The sequence below is a fragment of the Otolemur garnettii genome, unplaced genomic scaffold (genome assembly GCF_000181295.1).
Source record: "Otolemur garnettii isolate 467f Iridium unplaced genomic scaffold, OtoGar3 scaffold00010, whole genome shotgun sequence".
Classification (NCBI taxonomy): domain Eukaryota; kingdom Metazoa; phylum Chordata; class Mammalia; order Primates; family Galagidae; genus Otolemur; species Otolemur garnettii.
This window is the reverse complement of record NW_003852405.1, coordinates 35,465,912-35,487,080: the sequence shown is the minus strand read 5'-3', so window position 1 is coordinate 35,487,080 and position 21,169 is coordinate 35,465,912.

Below are 21,169 nucleotides of genomic sequence, written 5' to 3'. Positions count from 1 at the left end.
GTACCTGAAAGTGCAGGTGAAGCAGCGGTGCTCATGCAGCCCCGAAAACAGGTATTGGAGGACACAACTGAGATCAGGTGTACAGGAGACTGGAGAGCACAGTGAATGCTCTGGGGATACTTTCTTGGAGCTACTCAGAATGTGGACACTCTCCCCTCCACATCTATTTAGATCCTGATGTCGCTGTTGTGTGGCTCGGTGCAGGCTGCTGTAATGATGGACCACAGACTGGGTGACTTATAAACGACATGTACTTATTATTCACAGTTCTGGAGGCCAGAATTCTCAGATCAGGGTGTCAGCATGGTTGAATTCTGGGCTGCAGACTTCCGTCTTCTGCTTGTTCTGGGGTCCCTTTCAGGTAGGCACTAATCGCTCATGAGTTCTAACCTCATGGCCTAAGGACCTCTCAGAGGCCCCACCTCCTAATGACATCACTTCAGTGGTCAGGATTTCAATAGGTGAATTTTTTGGAGGGAGTACACCAGATTAAGTCTATTGTCCCAGTAGAGCACTCCTAAGCCTTCCCTTCTTCAAGATAATAAACCCAGTTGCTTAAAACATTCCTGGTGTGAAATTCTAGATGGACGATCTACTCAGGCATTTCCTTACTCTGAACGTGCTGCTAATCATCGGTGTTTCTTCCAAGCTGTGTTGCCTCATGGAACTTTGAATCATACTTACAGAATTTCACATATTATTACTTTGCTGAAGAGCTTTCCCCCTATTTCTCTGAATAATCTTCTTCATACTGGCTCTAACCATTTACTACTTCCTACCCAACTCCTAAGCATCATGGTCCTTGACTTAAGACCTCCCTCCGGTAAACCCTCCCCACGTGACATTGCCCTGGTGTCCACCTGAGTAGACGCCTCTGGGGTCTTTGCTTTGTCCTGTTTGCCTTTCGTGTGGATTCTTCCTGTTGGAATTACCTTTTTGTTCTCTGCCTGTCCATGTGCCCTGGAGGTCTCGGGCTGCTCCCTGCTCTCCAGAAGCATCACTCAAGACTTTGGGCTGTATCATGCCCAGCCGCAGCCTCTGAGCTCAGCGTTTGTGTGTCCATTCACAGTCCTTCACTCTGCCCCAGTCAGCAGCTCAGGCCCAGCCCTGAAGAGAGGAGGTCAGACGTGATTATGTGCCAGGTTCCTTGACAGCAGGAGCCAGATCTGACTCTCTGTATGCATGGGGTCCAGCGCAGTGCCCGGCTTGTAGACACAATGATTAGTAGGTGCGTAGAAGAGTCGTGGGTCATTGAAGGAATTGTCTCTGCTTCTGAGTTTTTGACATATGACATTTTATTCGTCTACGTGAAGTTTTGTTTGAAAAAGTTCTGATGCTAGGGCGGCACCTGTGGCTCAAGGAGTAGGGTGCCGGCCCCATATACCAGGGATGGCGGGTTCAAGCCCAGCACCGGCCAAAAAAAAAAAGTTCTGATGCTAAAATTGTTAAAAAACAAAACAAAACAAAACTAGAAAATTCCCTAGGGAATTCCTTGATCAACTGAAGTTAATTTTTCTTTTCTAAAAACTTGGGTAGGAGAGAGAGCTGAATGAGTATTTAGGCATTTACTTTTTATGTTTATTTATTAGGAAGCAGTGGGTTTGGAATTTACATTTAATTTTCACATTAGCCTGTGATATATGCATTATTATTGTAAAGATGAGAAAATTGAAGCTTACTGAGAGTAAGGGACCACAGCTGATGAATGACGAAGGTGGGATCAAATTCCAGGCCTTTTTACTCTGCTTCGGTTTTTTTCCCTTACACTCTGGAGCCTGGTCTAAGTATCTTTAGTGAGTGCTATGTCACACGCACTAATTATTTCCTTTTGATTTTGTGTTTTCCTAACTGGAAAGGCACAAAATGAACCTCTGTAAAATATCTGAAAATTTGCTTTACAGGAACGTTGATTATATCTTAGATATTAGATGCTGTAATTATTTTCCTGGAGAAGAACTTCAAAGACAAATCATGTTATTGATGTGTTGGGGAGGGTCAAGGCTAGAGTGACTCGAAACAATGTCTGTTTATTGCTATCATTTTATGGTCTAGAGATGAGTCGATGCTGACACACCAGGCGTGAGAGGATGCTTTTATTGAAATAGTTCAGACTGAGGCTGGGGAAAGTTGAGAGTTTTTGACTGATAGAGCTCAAGTAAATACATTAAAGTGTAACTGCGATATTTTATTGTATAAAGTAAGCTCTTCCTTGGTTAAATTTTACTTTTTGTTTTAGGAGCGGACTTTAAAGTGATTGTTAATGGTTCATGCTAACACTTCACATGTTTTTATATGTCTAGGAAGAAAAGGAACAGTTGCCAGCCTCCGATTGCTCAACTTCGATAAACTTAGTAATAAAATTCCTGCCACTTACTATCTGTACCTATCGGGGACTGCATGCCAAATATTTAATTTATTCCTCCTGAAAACCTTGGGAGTAAAGTTTAAATTTTATTGTAGTGAAAAATTGAGCCTCAGAAAAATTAAGTTGCTTAGGATTCCTCATCCGGAGTTGGGATTTGAACCAAAGTCTGACCCCATGGACACACTTGGTCTCCACTCTCTTCTGCTTCTTGGGCCCTAATCATTCTCTGACCTCAGAGCACTACTTTCCTGAATTTTCATCTTTGAAAATTCCAATTTTCATATTAGTGAAAAGAAATAAGTTTTGTTTAGCTAAGAGCAGAAAATAATTATCTGTTATCTTCAATTAAATATTTAAACTTTTTACTCATTATTACTGTAGGTCTATATGCAATAGATTTATTACTATTATACATTGCAGTTTAAATAAAATGCTTATTTTGTGGAGAGAAGCAAAAGTGAATTTTGTTGATACAATTTTTCCACCAACAGGTCTTCAAGAAGGCTGACCAGAGGCATCCAGCACGAGGACTGACCAGACTGAGAGGAGATAATCCCACGGGGAGCAGAACATCAGAGAGGACACTGGAATTCACAGAGCAGGGACAGGAAACACCTGGGGTGGCACCGGAAAGGGAAGCCAGGTAACCAGGACCATTTGGGAGTCTGGAGAGGCTCCCAGTGTGGGGAAGGGTCAGTGTGAGATCCCAGGGGTCCACATCTCCCGCCGTGGGCTCCTGCAGGCTAGCCAGGAGAGAGAACCTTGGTACTCACTGGCCCTGACCCTATCATAGGGCTGCCCGGGGTTGCAGCTGACATTGCTTCACAGGGTGGGCTTGACCAGTCCTTACACACACCCCAGACCAAAGCGAGGCCGCATGGTGCCATCTGGAGAGTTCAGCCTTCACTGACTGAGCCCTGCACTGAGCCCCAACAGCCCCTGAATCTCCACTTCCCTGGAGCCTAACCAACATGCCCCTGTGGCCATGTGGACCAGCACAGGGGTGTGACATTGGCTAGGCCCAGCAGTGGGGAGGTCTGCCGCACTCTAGCCACGCCCCTGGGCAGTGGGTGTGTGGAGTACCAGCGAGGCTGCCGTTGGGACAGAGGGAGCCAAAGCTGGGGCTCCCCGGGGTCTAAGAACTCCTATTGCGGTTACTGTCACTGACAGCAGCTCTGCTCTCCCCCAGCGGCAGGGTCATGGTGCACCTGCATGAACTGTGCTGGGGGCCAAAACACACTCTCTCCAGAGTCAGACAGCCTCCCCCTGGCAGCCGCTGTCACTGATAGCTGCCCTCTGCTCCCCTGGCAGCAAAGATGCCACACACTTGCACACACTGCTCCAGGGACTGTAGTGTGCTTTCTCCTGAGCCTGAGAACCGTCCGCTGGGGCACACCGCCCCTCCCTGCATCCCTCTCTGCAGCTGCAGCCCCCCACCCTGTGCACTTGCCTGTGCCCCAGCACAGTCTCCCTGTGCTGCCACCACACCACTTCTCCTGCCACCGTGGAGGCCACGGCTTGCATTCCTCGGAGCCTCAGAGCACAAGAGCTGCTGTTCCTGGTTGCTGTCACTGACAGCCATCCTGCCCCGCCCTCAGCAGAGCCACAGTGATGTCCCTGTGTCTGGAGATGACACCCTAAATGGCATTTGCTCCCCACCCCTGCACACACACACACACACACACACACACACACGCACACACGGTTTCTGGTCATCTTTAAGTTTCGGCAAGTAGCATTTCCTCCAGGAAGCCTCCCCTGCCTTCTCCTTCCCTCTTTCCCCAGACTGGCAGCGATTTTTCATATGATAACACCACTGTTCCTTTTTCTATCTCCTGCCACCAAATTGTGAACTCTGCAATGGAAGGGGGTTAATTATTCATCTCTATATTTTATGTTTCACATAGAATCTATAATATTTCATTGTAGATATTATAAATGAGTTTATATTTTAGGAAAATATAAATTTTTTTCCATAAATTAGTATATGCCTGGGACAAAAAAGATGAGATAGAAGAAGCAAGAAGGGAGAAAGATATTTCATAATTTATCCAGTTTTGAGAAATTGGGCCTCATTTGGTATAAACACAGGGTCTTAAGAAAATTGGATGGTCTGTGTTTCCAGACCAGCGACAGCATAGCTGATGATCAGGACCTGGGTACACAGACACAGAGCCTTGAGTCCTGGCCAAGTCATGGGTTCCTAATTTTTCAATGTTTAGAGCTGAAATAAGCTGTCAAAACCATTCCGATGTTCATATCATGTTAATTTGTAGCTGTATTTGTATGTTTACACTGGAATTTTGCTACTGTATTTGTCTTTTCTGTTTGTTCTCTGGCCCTGATTGCTGTGCTCTGCTGAGTTCTTGTAGGACAGCACTTGCCATTTCCCTTCACGTGGCTTTGTTCAGCATCTGCCAGGACAGGAGGGTCTCCAGGACCATATCTGTGAAAGTCAAATTTATGAGGCACGAGGACCAAATATCTTAGTACTTGGATTTTTATACTTCATATTTCTATAAAGCCTTTTGATACCCACACAAACACATACACACGAGGGCACACACCCCCACACCTGGGCTGGGAAGTCTGGGCAGTGAGTTTCCCTTTTCCTCTGCATCTGAAAATAAAATTAATCAAGGAAATCAATATCTATACTGATAGTAACAAAGACTTCTGCAGTTAGAAGCAGCACTCTCTAAGTGCTGTGACGGCGTGGTCATAATCTATGGCAGGTAACGACCTCCTGAGTGGCACCAGTGAGGAAGCTGCATTGCTAGTTTGCAAGGGGAGGCCTCAGCCAGTTTGTGAACACGGAAAACGGCCAGACACCACTCTCCAATAACAGACACGGTGAATACAGTATTCAGTGGTGAGAATGGACACAGGCCTGACCTGAAATTCAGTGAATTAGGGCGATTGACCTTGGCCCCACATCTGCAGGGATCTCTTGGACCCGAAGTCCAAGCAGAGGATGTCAGGGCTTTATTGAAGCTGGGGATGTGAGCCAGTTAATACAAAGCAGAGCTGGAGGCTCCTTTACCTACGACACGTTGACCTCTCCAACCATGACAAGGTCTGTGGAAATTGTTCAAACACATATACTTTTTAAAAACCACGTTCTATATGCATTGAAATGAAAAAAAAAGTGCTCATTGAAAAGATTAGATGGGAACAAAGGTAAATATTTATGAGACTTTGGGTTAAAAAAAGGTTTCCTAGGTGAAGCAATTCAGACAGAAGGAATAAAAGGACGCTGACACTGTAGAAACTAAAAACTTCTGAATGTTAAAATATTAAGCAAACAAAAGGATATGGAGAAAAGCTAATATAAGAGAAAAACAGACAAAAATCTTTGTGTCATCAGAACTTCTTAAGTGCATTAAGTTTTATTAGAAAAACGGGATGTGATAAATCACTAGTTTCAGGGAAACATGGGGAATTCAGCTCAACTGTGTGGCCATATAGGAAGGTCAAAAGGAAACTGTAGAATATTTGAGTCTTTGTGATCAAGGAGTCCAGAGCAGCGTTGGCATTTGAACAAATGCACCAGGGGCTGGAACTGTGCAGTGTCCGGCCTGGTTGTCTCACAGGCTGGTTCAGATATGCTGAGGCTGAGCTCTGCCAGGGCATTGGTACCCTGAGTCTGTGAGTAGGGCCCCTAGGACTGTGCGGCCTGCAGAGACGTAAGACAGCCCGAGAGGGGCCCTTCCTCATGCAGTGATATTATTAAAATTAAAAATGCCGATGTTAATCAAGTGAATAATAATTAGAGGCAGACTCTAGGGGCAAATCTGAAAAGCGGTTCGGAGAGCTTTGCGCCCACAGAGCAGGGGAAATTACTGTAAGAACGTTTTCTTGGATTGCAGAGAGAAGAGCGTGGTCTGAATCTGTGTTCAGCAACTTCTTGGCTATTTCAGACCTGTTACAACTTCTTCAGATTGTTAAAAGCAAATACCCTAAATCTTGCTGGCTCTGGGCGGACCCACCTGCTCTGCGTGGATCCACCTGCTCTGCGTGGATCCACCTGCACTGGGCGGATCCACCTGCTCGGCATGGATCCACCTGCTCTGCGCGGACCCACCTGCTCTGGGCGGACCCACCTGCTCTGCGCAGATCCACCTGCTCTGTGCAGATCCACCTGCTCTGCGCGGACCCACCTGCTCTGCCCGACTCCTCCCTTCACCTAAGGAAACCCGGACAGGAAGAAAGTTCACAGGAACGCGACCGAGCAACAGGGAAATGTCTCTGTGTGTCTCCAGCATCTCCACCGATGTCTGCATCTAAATCCGAGACGCGCCTGAGAATCTCAGAAGACACTGACTGCCTTGAGGCGTGATTGGAAGAGGGAGACTTCGGTATCTCCATCTGCTCGTCCTTCCTCCTCCTCACCCGGCCTCTCCGGCTCTTCCTGTAGAAAGCTTCTCTATGCAGCCAGGTAAGACCTTCCCAAACACTTGGGTCACACCTTATTTTTATCACTTATAAACCCTGGGGAAGAAAACAACCATGCTCTGCCCCCAGCCACCTTTGAGGATCCAAAAATTAGATCCCAGGGAGATGCTGGTGCTGGTTAGGAAAAAGGAGCCACTGTGGGGAGAGTACTGCGGGCTGGAGCCGGGCTCTCAGCGGAGCTCCGGGCCCTGTGCCCCTTCCAGCAGGTGCAGGGGACAGTGGTGGCGGAGGGTCAGTCCTGCCGGGACCGCGCACGGGGACAGGGCCTCGCCTCCGAAAGGGAGCCGCGGGCCACATAAAGAGGTCCACGGCCCGCTACCTGTGTGCAGAGGTGTATTACAATGTGATGTATACGTAAGAAAACCTTATTTCCTAACTGGTAATTGAAGAAACACAAAATAAGAAAGTGGAATGTTTTCATTCGTCTAACTGACAAATAACAGAGGAATAATAGACTAGGTAAGTGAAGAAAATAGAACTCTTTTATCTTCTGCTTTATATTTGTTAAGGGAAATAATCGTGCTGTAAAACGCCGTATTTATCCATGTCCAAAGTCCACTATTTCCCCCCACACTTTTGAGAGGATGTGCATCCTATAGGGGCATTTTTTGCTCCTGGGACACAGTTTTTCTTGTACCTTGTATCTGTTCTTGAGTGCTGTAATTATTTAGTGCATAAAATTTCTTGTATCACAATGTGTTAAAAATGCTAAAATTCCTTCATAATACAAGGAAACAAGTTCCTAAACATAAACAACTAAAAATTTGAATTAAAAAATTAAAGATTTTTTTCTTGAAGGTTTGGGCCAAAAATGAGAATTATACATGGGAGGGCTTTATACATGGGAAAATATGGTAATGTGGATAGACCACAGAGAAAAATTTAAATTTTTGATTTTTTATTTCATGTAAAAATTAATTTTTATTTTATATAAAAAATTTTTTACATGAAAAAAAGCAGAGCATAGATTGTATAACAAGGCCCTGTTTTTATACACCTGTAAAGCTGTTTCATAAAAACAGTACATGTGTCTGTGTACCCATATTTATAGAGGTGTATATTTTTATAGCGTTGGTACAATTTTGTCTTTTCATTATGGGATTAGGGGTGGTTTTAATTTTCTTCATGCTTTTTTTTGGCCGGGGCTGGGTTTGAACCTATCACCTCCGGCATATGGGGCCAGCGCCCTACTCCTTTGAGCCACAGGTGCCGCCCTTCTTCATGCTTTTATACAGACCCCACTTATGTTCAGTGCATGCTGGTGGTTGTGTTTATTTTTAATTTTAATTTTGAGATATGAAAAATACAGCACACTACAGAGAATAATATAACGAATACTTATGTATCTGCAGCCCAAATTGGTAATTATTATTATGTTGTTATATTTGCTTCAAGTCTTTTGTTTGTAGAAATAGTTCCTTTTATCCACCATCCTTACCATTATTCCTTGTGCTTCTTCAGAACTGTGATTAATTTGATGTATAATCTGCCAGTCGATTTCCAGAGATTTGTAAAACTTGCTTTATGGTGCTCATTTCATAATTAGAAAATAGTATATCAAAGCATCACGGGAACAAACGCTCCCCCCCGCCCCCAATCCCATTTCAGTGGCTTACAGCAAAAAAGATTTATGTCCTGGCATGTTCCTGATTCCCATCACTGGTGCAGATGTTGTTTTCCTAATCATTTCCTAAACATTTCCTGATGTTGTTTTTTGTGTTTCTTTGATCCTTTCAGAGAGAACACAGGAACTTCACAGGCTCAAATGAATACTCCATAGTGTAAGCTGTTTATTTGAGCCCATTGCTTTTAAAAAACTAGGATTAATTAGCACATTCTAGTTTCTTCAGATGGGAATGTGTCGAGAGCAGGCCAGAGCAGGTGAAGTTAAAGTGACTGCCCAGGTCACTGAGGTCACCTTTAGTTTCTTGCTTCTCAGCTCCCAGCATTGATTGTCTTCAGGAGCCCCTGGGTTGGCTACTGGTTTTGCATAAGCTTCTCTGATCCAGCCTTGGGCGTCACCTACCTGCACCATATTCCATTTACAGCCTCCAGCCTCGTCCCCTGGGATGGGGCCACAGCGGAGTCTTGGTTACCATTTGGTGAAAGCAATTGTCCTGAGCATCCTCTCTGTTCCTCAGGCCACTGCAAGATGGACTGACAGGCCTGCCTCCCGTGGCCTCTGAGACAGGGGAGAAGGAGAGGGAGGGCAAAACCCAGTCCTGAGCTCACTTTCAGCCTCACACAAAATATTCCTATTCAGCATGATGTGTGCAATGCTCTGTAATTTAACAAAGATCTCACTTTACTGGGGAAGCAGTTGGCACTGGGGAGCACAGCTGTCTGCAGTGTGACATGGGCGAGCTCTTCCTCTCTGGATGTAGCAGTGACTTTTAAAATCAGGATATCTTTCAGGCCTACAAGTCACTCTGTTTGGAGAGTCTAACGAGGGAAGCTCTGTATGTCCAGGTTTGGGGGGGGGGGCGTGTATCCAAATTGGCCCTTTGAATTCTGGGAGCCGTCCATTTTTATCTCTATCCTTCCTCCCTTCATTCCGGAACGTGGCAGAACCCAACGGGCTGCTCCTCCCTCCACCACCCCCACCCCAGGGGGGGTGATTCTCAGGCTGCTGCTCTGAGACCTGCACCCACAAACACAGTATTTCTGTTTGGCTGGCGACTTTTCTTCTCTCCTCTGGTCCCGCCCCTCTCCCATTTTCTTGTTCTATTTATTGCCAACCAAGATTACATTCCCGACACATTTCAGCAAGTAAAATAGCAGCTTTCCCGAATTCTCATCAAGGAAAGGGAACATTGCAACTGAATATTCTGCAACTGTGATTGAAAATTATTCAAAAAGGGCATTTCATTAAAGGATACTTTTTTTTTTTTTTTAAAGGATACTTTTAAATGTTATTTTTTAAAGTTCAGCATTTCAACCGTAGGTGCACCGCTTCTCTGTAGCCTAAAGTGGATGAATCTGGAGGGAGAGCCAGCCGATGAAGTCCCTGCGTGGCGTGGGAAGTGCGCGTTACTGGGCTAGTGCGTGTGGTTTCCCAGAGTGCCAGAAAGCACAGCAAATTACCGCAGCTGCGCCAGCGCCAGCGCCTTTGTTTTTCCTAATTAACAGCTTCTTTTGTATTCTCACCAGAACACACGTGTCTCTCATGAACTTCTTGTTTTCAAATTCCCCGGATTGTGAGGTATTGCAGGTACATGTGAAGTTATTTTTACTGTAGCACAAGCCCTGGATACATCAACACACATTTTAAAAGACTGGTAGCAACAAAGTAATGCATTCTGCAGCATCCGGTCTAGCGCTTGCCTTGCCCAAATTAGAAGCTTTAATCAAAACATAATAGCTTTTGTGTGTTTTGCACATGAACAGATGCCTGAGCCAAAAGAATAAAAGCACAAAAGAACCCTGGATCTTGTTGTTGGCACTTGGCTGTCCGGAGCAAATGGATCAAGGCATCCGCCGTATGTCCAGTGTTACCTACCTGTGAGTCAGGCGGGTTCCACACGGAGCCCCCTTATCAAGACTCTAGTTAGAAAAACTTTGTATGAAGTTCTTTTTGTCAGTGGCTTCTGCCCACTATAAATCTCATCAATCATTAAATCTAAGATAAATTAATGTTTGAGATTATGTGACCCCAAATTTCTTTTAAGAGCGTGTTTAAACATCTGAAAAGTGCTGTTGTGCTTGACAGACTGAATTGTTCCATTCAGACATTCACTTCATTGTTTCCAATCCTAATTCTGACCTTGGGTGAATCAGTGGGTCCCACTTGGTAGATCTGAATGCTGAGATTTACTCTAATAACAATTGTGTGGTTACAGAGTGGGCCTCCTCTTACCAAGAAAGGGGATGGTTTCACTGTGTAATCTCAAGGGGTGATTTTGTAAAAATCACAATGGATAAAGCCACCAAAAACTTGAACTCACTCTCTGTCTTCCAAATATAAAGCTCATTATGTACAGAACAGACATTCTGAAGTTGGGATTAGGCAGTTTTGATTTGACGACAAACATCTGTGAATCCCTAGTCACATTCCTTTGACTAATATTTTGTTTCCATAAAGAAAGACAAAAACTGTGCCTGCCTGTGAGAGCAATGGTCAAGGGTTCAGGCTCTGGTATTAGATAGCCAGCTGCTTGACTTGGGGAAAATAACTTTTTTAGGGTTCAGTTTCTTAATTTGGTTTTTTTTTTTTGAGATAGAGTCTCACTTTGTTGCCCTGAATACAGTGCTGTGGCATCATAGCTCACAGCAACCTCAAATTCTTCGGCTCAAGTGATCCTCCTGCCTCAGCCTCCCGCGTAGCTGGGGTTATAGGCACCCACCACAATGCTGGGCTAATTTTTCTATTTTTAGTAGAGACAGGGTCTCTCCCTTGCTCAGGCTGGTCTTGAACTCCTGAGGCCATCCACCTGCCTTGGCCTCCCAGAATACTAGAATTTTGGGTGTGAGCCACCGTGCCTGGCCCCTCAGTCTTTTAATTTACAAAACAGGACACCAATACTGCACACCTCAGAGTATTAGTAAGCAGGAGATGAGATAAATTATGTAATGTATTAGTGCTTGGCCTAGAGCAGAGACTCAGAAAATTTCCATCCTTTTATAAAGATAAAATGTAATAATCAATTAAAAACGTCCTGCATTTTCACTGACATTAAGAGGTGCTCAAAAATCTTACCTCTTTTCCTTCTTTCTGTTGCCCTTACTGTGGGGAGTGGGAGATGTGAGAGAGGTGGGGTGAGGCCAGCAGAGTGAGAGGGTCAAAGTGACGTACAGGAGGAGGTTTCACTGAAAACTTTTGTTTAGCTTTTGAGAACTGTTAAGTAACCCATCTTCCTTGCTAATCTTCCAAACTAGGTATGTTCATAGGGCTGAATGTCCTTGAGATCTGCTCTTTGGTAGGGTATAGCAGTGAGTAGAAGTTGATGTTATTTTTAGAACAGGGTATTTCTTAGACTCTGACAGCGACCATCCTGCCTCCTCATTCCTCTTCCTCTACTCAGCCTTACTTTCCTCTTCCTTTCTGATTCCTTTTCCTTTTCTTAGCCATTTGAGATCAGAGAAAATTCTAAGTAAACGTTGGACTTTGCCCTTTTATGTTAGGATAAAGGGAATCTAGGGTTTCATTTTGAGTGATGTTTAAGGAAGTGTAGGTTACCTAATCATTTTCACAGTATTGAATCTTTTGATATTTTTTTTTTCAGTTATAGCACGATTTGAATAAAAAAGAAAATTTGTGTTTTACCACTTTTTTTTTAAACTCACAAAAGTTTTCTGAATGGCTCTTCGGGATCTCAGGACAGGAATGGCTGTCAATCGCACAGGACAGTCACTCCTGGTGTGACGTCTGAGTACGTTCTCCGTCACTTCTTTCTTGTATGATTATGAGATAGATTACAGTGTTTGGCTTTCCAAATTGATGTCGCAAGTGAAACAGTGAGCTAGAACATTTTCTTTGTGTAGCTGAGGAAGGGTCGTAACGGATAGTAATTATTAATGACTAAGATGACGGGACACCATCTGAGACCTCTTTACTGAAGCACTCTAGTTTCTCACCTCAACTTGGAAATGTAAAGAAGAAGAGACACGTGGGATTTTTTCCGTTGGGCCAGTATGTTGGTTAATTGCTGCTGCTGTAACAAATTACCACACACCTACTGGCTGAAAGCAGCAGTTTCATTATCTTACAATTCTGGAGGTCAGAAGTCTAAATTGGGTCCTCAGGCTGAGTTCCTCCTGGAGGCTCCGGGGGAAAAATTTGTTTCTTTGTCTTTTTCAGCTTTTAGAGGCCACCTGCATATTTTTGGCTCAAGGCCCCTTCTTCCACCTTCAACCCCAGAAGTACAAGATCTCTTCTCTGTGACCTCTGCGTGTGGCCTCTCATCTCTCCTCTTCTGCTCCTCCCTCCCTCCCTCTCTCTCTCTCCCCCTCTCTCTCTCTCTCATGAGGACCCAGAAGATTACACCGATAAGCTTCTCAGCTCAAGTTCTGTAACTTAATCACAGCAGCCAAAAAAATCTTCATTACCATGTAAGATAACATAGCCACATGTTCTGAGGTCTTTGATGGGCCATAATTCAACCCACCACAGAAATTGTCAGAATTCTGAACTCTTTGTAATTAAAGGGAAAAAATTTGGTGAAGGCTTCTAGGAATCAAGATCATAAAAGGCAATCACAGACTGAGAAATGGGCATGCTGAGAACTGATGGATGAGTAAGTCATAAATAACAGGTCACAACATAGTGGTGAATGTTTCAAATGGATAACAAGAATGGGTACCTAAAGATTGTTTCTGTACGTTACAAACAGCACACAAAGGGAGCCCAAAACAGGTGATAGAGTGAGAGATGGGTGGGGCCAGGAGACATCTGTTAGGAAGGTAACAATTTTGAGAGTATGCTGTCCTTACTGTGAGAATAGAGTGACACACTTCTATTCCCAGACCTCAATGAGACAAAAAGAAATCAGGTTATTATTGTCAAAAATATGGAATTGGGATTCATTTGTTTGTTTTAAGCAATTTTTTTTTCTAATTTTTGAAATGTAAAAAGCCAAATAGTATAATGTGAATATAAAACTTAATTTTTATTTTGGAAACCATGGATTTATATCTATAAAGTCTGTATAAAGGTATACTAATTTGCTATAGAGAAGATAGGTACATATTAGAGAATCTAACTGGTCCACTGGTAATAGGCTGGATGATGAAGGCCTTGCTTCCCTCTCTCCTCACCTGGTGGTGAACAGTGCACTTCTCTCTCCTCCCTCTGATGGCTTTAGTTCCCGCCCTCCTTTCCTGTCTCCTGGGGTGTCCTGCCCTGTCTCTGGATTTTTCCCTCTCCAACCCACTTTATGTTATACTTCTGTATTAATTGATCATGTCACTCCATGCTTAAAAACTTTTACTTTATTACTAGAGAATAAATTTTATACCCTTTAGCCTGATATTCAAACCCCTCTAAGATTAGGTGGCCTGGTATGGACTAGGGAAGTTGGCACAGTGGGAAGAGGTGAGGAGACAGCAGCTCATGGCTCCTGCCCAACTCTGACACAGAATTGTGAACCTGGGCAAGGCAGATAATTTTATGAGCCAGACTTGCTTCACCTGTAATTGGGGGAGCACAGTAAACCTGGATTAAAAGGTTATTCGAGGAATTAATTTTTTTTTATTGTTTGGAATTCCTTGAGGGTACAAAGAATTAGGTTACACTGATTGTGTTTGGTAGGTAAAGTTCCTCTTCTAATTGTGTTCCTCCCCTAAGAGGTGTGCCATACACCATGACCCCCCATCCTCTTCCCTCCTCCCCTCTCCCCACTCCCTCATTCCCCTACCCCCAACCTTGTATTAGATCATCTTCTACCTTCATATTAGAATTGAATACATTGGATTCTTGCTTCTCCATTCTTGTGATGCTTTACTAAGCAGAATGTGTTCCAACTTGATTCAGGTAAATACAAAAGATATAAAGTCTCCATCTTTTTTAATGGCTGAATGGTATTCCATGGTAGACATATACCATGGCTTGTTAATCCATTCCTGGGTTGGTGGGCATTTAGGTTGTTTTGACATTTTGGCTATTGTAAATTGAGCTGCGATAAACAATCTAGTGCAAATGTCCTTATGATAAAATGATTTTTTTTTCTTCTGGGATTTCAGGATCAAATGGAAGGTCTAATTTGAGTTCTTTGAGGATTCTCCATACTTACTTCCAAAAATGTTGTATTAGTTTGCAGTCTCACCAGCACTGTAAAAGTGTTCCCTTCTGTCCACATCCACCCCAGCATCTGCAGCTTTGAGATTTTGTGATGTGGGCCATTCTTGCTTGGGTTAGGTGATATCTCAGGGTGGTTTTCATTAGCCTTTCTCTGATGATTAGGGATGATGAGCCTTTTTTCAAATGGTTGTTAGCCATTGGTCTGTCTTAGTCAGGGAATGTTCTGTCCATATCTCCTGCCAGTCATAGATGGGATTGTTTGCTCTATTTTTGTTGATTAATTTGAGTTCTCTGTAGATTCTAGTTATCAACTCTTTGTTAGATTTGTAACCTGCATATATCTTTTCCCATTCTGAAGGTTGTCTTTTTGTTTTACTTGTTACATTCCTAGGTGTGCCAAAGCTTTTCGGCTTAATTAAGTCCCATTTGTTAATTCTTATTGTGATGGCCGCTGTAATCTTTGTCATAAAATCTTTCCCCAGTCCAACATTATCAAGAGTTTTTCCCATACTTCCTTCTAAGATTTTTATCATTTCGTGTCTTAGATTTAAGTCTCTTCTCTATCTTGTGTCAATTTGGGTGTGGGTCCAGTTTCAGTCTTGCACATGTGATATCCAGTTCTCCCGGCACCATTTGTTGAGTAGGAATTCTTTTCCCCACTATATGCTTTTGTTTGGTTTATCAAAGATCAGATGGCAAGAAGAGACTGGTTTCATCTCCTGGTTTTCTATTCTGTTCCATATGTCTGTGTCTCTGTTTTTGTGCCAATATCATGCTGTTTTGATTATTGTGGACTTGTAGTATAGCTTGAAGTCTGGTTGGGTGATGCCTCCAGCTTTGTTTTTATTACTAAGAATTGCTGGAATCTAATTTTTACAACAATGAATACGAAAGCATTTTAAACAGAGAACACAATATTACGATTATTCTCCCCACCTTTCCCTCCGTGGAGCACCTCTATGCCCCGTCCACACTGTAGAGTTTGATGTTCTTCACAGCAGCACATCTCCCCATCTGCCTTTGTGTGTTAGTTTCCTATTGCTGCAGTAACAAACAATCATGAAATCAGTGACTTCAGTAACACAGACTTATTATATAATAATTGTGGAGTTCAGAAGTTAAGACTGAAGTCAGCAGGCTAAAATCAAGGTTTCAGCAGGGCTGTGTTCTCTCTGGTGGTGCTGGGGAGTCTGTTTCCAGCTTCCAGAGGCCTCCTGCCTTCCAGCCATTGCAACACTGTGCCATCTGCTCCCTGCCCCCATCCTGCTTGAGTCTCATACCCTTCTCCTTTCTATAAGAACTATTGATCACATGTAGGGCTACTCCCGTAACTCAGGATAATTTCTGCATCTCAAACTCCTTAACTTAGTGACATCTCCAAAGTGTCTTTTGCCCTGTAAGCTACCACCATCGGTAATCCCATGTTGGTCATTGGTTCCCCTAACACAGATGTGCATTTTGCTTAAGTGTCTCTCTGCCATAAAACCTTTCCCAAGTACTCCCAGGGGGAAATAATCTCTTCCCTTAGTTACCTCCCTGTGAGAGGAGGAACATTTCTCATGCAGATGTGCACATCTTCCCCCCACTGATGTTGGACTGGACGTATCGAGGGCTACCTTCTCAGGTACTCTCCACTTCTGAGCTCTGCGAGAGAGAAAGGGAACATCTCCTTGTGCAGATTCTCAAGAGAAAAGAGGTCAGCAGAGATGCCGGCTCCCCAGGTTCTGCTCGTGGCTGGCTGGGTGGGATGTGCTGAAACACGCTGGAGGACTGGCCTGAGGAGGTCCTGAGTGTGAGGCACCCTCACAGTGGACAAAGGGTGGGGAAGAGACTTGATTCTTCCAGAGTGTGAGGGACAGGCCCTCTCATCGCTCATCACGATGCCGTAATGGGATAAAGGAAGGCATTTTAACAGCTGTAAAGAGCTCCTTGAACCCTCTTAGGTATTTTTGAGAAAAAAGACAAGCAAGGAATTTGTCCAGCCATTTTTCTAGGAAGCTGTACCTAGAAATTTGGATGCTCTGCCTCTATTCTGAACTTGACTCACAAGGACCAAGGGTAATTTAGGGTCGAACTCAAATCAACTGGTGACTGGTCTTAGAAAAACAATAAATATTTTTTATTAGACCTCATTGGACTGGAATGTTGGAAGCACTGTACATTTCTTTTAGATACAAATAATACACAGTACATATTACTTATATATTTTGTGGTTAAGATGACAAATGTTTTTCTCCTAGCTATACGCCAACATATTTTAGCCTTACAGTTTAACATAATTTTGAGTAAAATTATAATTTAGCAAAGAAAAAATGAAAAAAATTCTTTCTTCTTTCTCAAAGAGAGACATTTCTTAAAAAAATATTTTATTCACAGTTCACAGGTTGGGTGTTTTTAAAAAGTGGACAGAGTTTTTAATTAAAAAAAACTGGATATCTCCCTCTAGAGATGATAATTATATAGATAACACAATATTTACTGATATTAAGGCTTTTATAATGTGATTATGGACAAGGACAGAGATTTCAATGCTTAAAAACAAAAGGAAACAAAACTCCCAACTAACAGAATTAGGTTAGAAGCTAATCAGGATTCATCAGCAATGGAGTTTAATTCTGTGGTACCATACTGCTATCTGTCAAATGTTCTTACAATTAAGAGAAAATATCTTCCAGCGTTTCCATGGTGCTAGAGCATTGCAGTAGAACAGCCAGCCCACACAGGACTGAGGAACTATAAAATATTAATTTGGTACAAGTATGCATCCAACCATCTTAACATTTATTACAGGTTATAGCAACGTTGTCCTAACAAGTGATTCAGTTTAAATGAACACTATTAAATTCTGCAGGACAGGATATACGTCCCCATTTTTTTAAAAGGTGGTTTTTTTTTAAGCTTAAGATAACAAGGACTGTTTGGATGATAGAGAGGTTTCCACAACACCATTTGTAGGTCAAGAGAAGAAGAATGCCAAGTTGGGCCACGCCCAGCAGTGATTTGGCCATGGCAAACTGTGTGGGGGGCAGGCAGGGAGCTGAAACAAGTTGTCTTCCTAGGATTTATCTATTGGGGAACCAGAAAATTGATGAATTTTGATGTAGAAGAAAGAGGCTCTCTGTCCTAACCAATGTCAGAGGGAGGAAGCATCTGAGAGAGAAGAAAGGGGCTTGGATCCTGCTTGGCCAATCCTAACAGCAGCCCAATAGGTTGCCAGAAATAAAAACACTCAGACAGGAACTGTGCCATACACTGACCACGCTAAAACACATGGTTCTTGCCCCAAGTTAGGGGAAGGGCTTTGTGTAAGGTTTTGCTGAGTTAAGCTAGTCCTTCCATATTAGGGCAGGAGTGTTCATAACTTGTGAATGAGAGACTTCTTTCATGTATATTTTCACTCAAGAACATTCCCTTTATTTGTTAAAAATATTTATAGTATAAAGGGCTGAGGTTTACAGTTAGTTATTTGTAGAACTAATGAAGAATCTAACAAGTGACACTTACCGTTCATGATTCCAGTTGTATCTTTGCAGTGACTCATCTTGGTGTTAGTCATTTCACGAACTGTGGGTGCTGGCATTGTGTCTGCACAAAACACGCTAGAGAAGGAAGCGGGGGACTCTGTAATTCTAGGAGCTACTGTAATGCTATGCTAAGTATTTTGAAGTTAGAAAGAACTTTCTTGTTCAAGCCAAATTTTTCTCACTTTCTCATCAATGATTGATTTTTTTCTCTTTCAAAATTCTCTGCTGTTTTAGTTTTCCAAACACTCAAAGCCAGTGTCTGTATGTATTGCCTTTTGACTAATGGAAAAAATATGGGTAGCTAAACATTTAAGTCTTAAATAAACAACAAAATAAAACCTCCTTTTTACTGTTAAAAATGACTGCTCTCAACAGAAATATGAACACAGGAATGAATAGGTAATTTATGACAATTATAAAAACTATATTATAATTACAAATCAGACCTAACATTTACCATTTTTAAGAATAATTGTTTCATTTTGTCTTTATTAGAAGCTCAAGAGGGAGGCTCTATTCTTCTTCTTCTTCTTCTTCTTAGTATTATTAATATTAGTATTTTACAGAGAATTTCTCTACCTTGCCTAAAATAAAACAATACTTCCCAGTTAGGGAACCAAAATGCAAATATAGACCATCTGATTTTAAAGCCCAAGTTTTTACCATTGAAAAGTCCAAACTGGTAGAAAGACAGAAAGGGAAGAATAATGGGCTCCTGCCTTATCTGTCGGGTTGGAAGCTTTTGATTTTATTGCCCTCCCTTTCTTCTTGATACAGGGTCTTGCTCTGTTGCCTTGGCTAGAATGCAGTGATGTCATTGTAGCTCACTGCAGCCTCAAACTCTGGTCTCCACCTCCCAACCTCCAAGGAGCTGGGACTTAGTTATGCACCATGCCCAGATAATTTTAAAATGTTTTCATAGAGACCGGGTCTCTCTGTGCTCAGGCTGGTCTGAGCTGCTGGACTCTAGTGATTCTCTTGCCTTGGCCTCCCAATGTGCTGGGGTTGCAGGTGTGACCCCACACCAGCCTACTGTGGTTTTTCAAGGTTAATTCCCAAATGTTAGTGACGGCTAGAAGAAATGTTTACTCATACTGGCTGGGGGACTGTAGGCTGACAATACCCATTATCTAGTTGGCTCAGGAGTAGACACATGATCCAAATTCCTACCAAGAGAAGCTTAGGACTTGCTTGAGGGTTGGGGAGATATGTTCTTTCTCTGAACCTAAAGGAGTAAAAATCTAGGGCGGTGCCTGTGGCTCAGTGGGCCCCATATGCCGAGGGTGGCAGATTTGAGTCTGGCCCTGACCAAACTGCAACAAAAAAGGATAGTGGGGTGCTGTGGTGGGTGCCTGTGGTCCCAGCTACTCGAGAGGCTGAGGCAAGAGAATTGCCTAAGCCCAGGAGTTGGAAGTTGCTGTGCGCCACTGCACTCTACCGAGGGCGACAAAGTGAGACTCTGTCTCTAAAAATAAATAAATAAAAATCTAACCCCAGGAGTTGTTGGTAGCCATTTCTTATCTGTGAGAATGAAGCTTGTATCACAGTTGGCATAGCGGGAAACAAAAAGAAGTGGATTCCAGGGTGGCATTGTCCAGCACCTAGAGACACCGGCTCCATGACCTGCCTTGTCTCTGGACTCTATTTATGAGATCCATTAAAAGGGCTTCATCATTTATGTCATTCTGGTAATTGTTTTTTTTTTTTGTTGTTGTGGTGGTTGTTTGTTTGGCAATGGCTGCTGAAGGTATAATTGGTAAGCGCTTTGAATTTGATTTGAAAAAGCATTTCCAGGTCAAGGATTTATAACTACATAATCTGAGTAATGTGCAATGATATACCAGTAAGAATATGGCACTTTTGTTTTATATAATAAAACAGTATGAAAGAAAACCAAACTAAATTAGTTTGACTTAAATAGCAAAGCATTGGAAGAAAAACAAAACTAAATTTCCAACAGTAGAGTATTGATTGACAAATTATGGTGCATCCATGAAATAAAATAGCCTGGTGATGAAGTATTAGAGTGCTGCAGGCAGATTCCTAACATGGACATATTTATAGTACAAGGTCTGAGAATTAAGTTTGCAAACTCTTCCTAGAGAATGTGTTCCCACCTCATTGCTGCATATGTATTGTGGCGCTCACCTTTGAAATGCTCCCCTTGGGAAGGTTTGCACTGATGCTAGGGCCTAGTCCACCCTTCAGAGCAATGTTGGAGCTCTTTTTCCTGGAATGGCCTCCTGATCAGGCACTGTATAAAGTGTAACAATTTTGTGAACTCAACCTAGAGAAAGTGTTTTGAAGGGTAGACTAGGCACTGGTGACAGTACACAGTTTGCCGAGGGGAGTACTTCAAAGGTCATTATTGTAACATTCAGTGGTGAGGGACGTAGCACTTTCTCTAGGATAAGTTTGTGGACTTAATTGTTCAACTTCATATATTTAAGTGAAAAAAGAAGATTAAAAGCATATATGCACACATGTTTTTGTATATATGTTAGAAACATATTTATAAACTATAGAGCTATTAAACAAATTATAATATCCAAATATTAAATATAAATATATTTAATTAAATATATTAAATATAGTAAGCACATATAAAACATTTGTATGTACATGGATATACACATGTTAAAGAGGTATGAAACTAACAAATATTATTTCTGAATTTTGGAATATTACAGGTGACTTAAATTAAAAAAATTTTTTTTTTAGTTCTTAAGAATATACATTTGTATCACAGAATAATAAAGGCTGCCCTTGAACAACTAGAATTAATCTCACTTGACGTGTACAGTGTCTCACCCACAGGGGGACCGTGGCATTCTTCTCTGCTCAGATGCCTGACACTGCTCTCAGGGAAGCCTCAGGGCCTGCTGAAGTCCTCAGAGCAGAGAGGTCCTCACTGCATCCGGGTTCAGCAGTCAGAGCTGTCCCTCAGTCCCCTCCTGCTCCTTTGCTGCTCTTTAAGATGTGTTGTGGTCTTTTCAGATGTGCTGTGGTCTTGTTGAGATGTGCTGTGATCTTGTTGAGATGTGCTGTGGTCTTGTTCAGATGTGCTGTGGTCTTGCTGAGATGTGCTGT